This window comes from Penaeus vannamei, chromosome 16 (assembly GCF_042767895.1).
Source record: "Penaeus vannamei isolate JL-2024 chromosome 16, ASM4276789v1, whole genome shotgun sequence".
Classification (NCBI taxonomy): domain Eukaryota; kingdom Metazoa; phylum Arthropoda; class Malacostraca; order Decapoda; family Penaeidae; genus Penaeus; species Penaeus vannamei.
This window is the reverse complement of record NC_091564.1, coordinates 588,455-590,954: the sequence shown is the minus strand read 5'-3', so window position 1 is coordinate 590,954 and position 2,500 is coordinate 588,455. Positions and strand designations below refer to the sequence as shown.

The following is a 2,500-nucleotide window of genomic DNA, read 5'->3' as shown; positions in this document are numbered from 1 at the left end:
AAACATGTTTATGCCTAAAGCAGTTTCTTTGGAAAGTTTGGATTACAGGAAATTGCCTCAGGCAAAGGGAAATAAACATTACATAAAAACAACTAACTTTAAGGAAAAATACATTAAATCATTTTTGTTAGTATCATTTTTCTTTATTATCATTATTATCATTATTATTACTGCTGTCATACCCATCATTATAATCACTATCATTACTGTTATTATTATTGTTGTTGTTATTTTTATTATTGTTGTTAATTTTATTATTATCATTATTATTAATAATATTGTTGTTATTTTTATTATTATTGTTGTTGCTATTACTTTTATTATTATCGTCATCATTATTTTACTTCATTATTTTTATTATCATTAATATTGCTGTTATTATTGTTGTTATTGTTGCTGTTTTTATCAGTGTGATTAACTTTGTTATCAATGTTGTTGTTGATGTTATTATCATCATTATTATTATTATCATCATTATTGCTGTTGCTGTTAATAATATTATCATCATAATCATTATTATTATCATTATCATTGTATTTTTATTATCATCATTACTATCACTATTATCATACTATTTTTTGCTGCTGTTATTATTTTTAATATTACCTTTGTTATATTATCATCCTTGTCACTATAATCATCATTATCGCAATCACTATGACCCTTATCATTATCATTATATTGTATTATCACCATAATCAATATCATGATGGTTATTATTATTACTTTTAACATCGTATTGGGATCAATATCAAATCTACTATTACTTTTATTATCATAATCCCATTATCATTAGTATCGTCATTATTGCCATCATTATCTTTACAATTATTATCATTATTACTCTTATTAGTAGTAGTATCATTATCATTATTGTCATTATTAGTGGTAATAGTAGTAGTAGTAGAAGTAATATTATTATTATCGTTATTTTTATTATGGAAATCATCACTATCATAATATTATGATCATTATGATCATTATCATTATCTTCACCTCCAATTCATCAACCCCAAAACGTAAATTACTTTCCCATAATCTCATCTCATGCAGAAGTCGCACTCTCCGGCAGCAGCGTCGGTGCATGACACAGGACAGGGGAAACTGCCAACGACTCTACCTGAGGAGAGCGGAGGGCGCAGCCATGGCCGTCGGACCTGCCTCCTTTGGGGAGCAGAGCCCAGGATAGAGCCCAGGATAGAGCCCAGGCGAGAGACATAGGGCAGGCGAGGAGCGAAGGCAGACAGGAAAGTGATATTTAAAAAAGTCCAGTCACGTTCTCTGGGGATCTAAATGCGCCATTAGGAAGTTATCTTTTCCTCACTCACAAACTCTTTCAGTTAATCAGTCACTCCCTTCCTTCCTCCCTTTCTTCCATTCCCTCCTTCCCGCGCCCCCTCTCTCCCTCTCCCTCCACCCTTTCCCGCGCCGCCGCCACCACCTCGGCCGCAAAACCGCGCAGATCGAGCCAGGTGGCGCCGTAACCCGTCGGGAGGAAATCAGGGCGACCACGGGCGGGAGAAGAGATGTTGGTGCTTTTTGTGCTCTGCTTTCGCCGCACTTGCTTTTTCTTTCTGTTCTGTCTTTGGCTTTTCTTTGGTCTCTCTCGCTTTCGCTCTCGGCTTGTCATTGTTGTTATAGCTATTATCATACTCATTATAATATTTGATATTATCAACATCATTACTATTATAATGGTTATCAATGCAATCATCACTGCTATTATCACTATCATTATTAACAACATTACTGATTCCTGGCATTGTAAATTTCATTATTATAGTTTCTAGTATTTGAACTACTTCCAATCGCTTTTTTTTTCATTTTTATCGTCAAAAGTACCTTCCTTCTCGTTTTCATTATTCTTATAAGAATGACAGAGACAACCAAGATCATATTTGTTTCTACTTCACAGTCACTGCCACCGTTCCCTTCAGACCTTTGCTTATCTGCTTTTGGCGTCGCAGTCATCGGCGCCGAACAGGGCCCGCAGCCCCGGCGGCGGAACGAGCGAAGTGCGGGAGCTTTGAATCGCATTTCGTCCCTGAACAGTGATATTGTTCCAGGCCCGCTCGCTCAGGTCTGCTGTCGCTGCTGCCGCTATTTTGTGTTAAGAATGCTTATCATGGCTATTGCTATCCCATTCCTGTGATCGTAATCATCATTACTTTCCTTATTTTTAACAATATCAATAGCTCTATCTCTATCATGGACCTTTATGTATCAACCCTACTAATATGTCCATTTTTTAATGAAAAGTAAGTTTTCTTTATGACAAATAAGATCCTTTTACCGACAACCTCGTGTCGACTAACACTGCCATTATGCTTCCCTTTTTACAATGGCCGCCAGCAACACGCAATCCTAATTTATTGTCACCTCTTCGAACAAGTATTTCATTCTTTGGTTTTAAAATATATTTATCTTACTTATCTACGCAATATTTCTTTCAGCAATGAATGTCACATCAGTCACATCATTATCAAAATGGTATTGGAAA

General features: G+C 35.7%; 1 protein-coding gene across 1 annotated transcript in view; it reads right to left on the bottom strand.

Annotated features, from left to right (window-relative positions):
* The window catches only part of LOC113825500 (uncharacterized), an 11,147-nt gene that overhangs the window by 8,433 nt on the left and 214 nt on the right, over nucleotides 1-2,500 (bottom strand). The window lies entirely within an intron of this gene.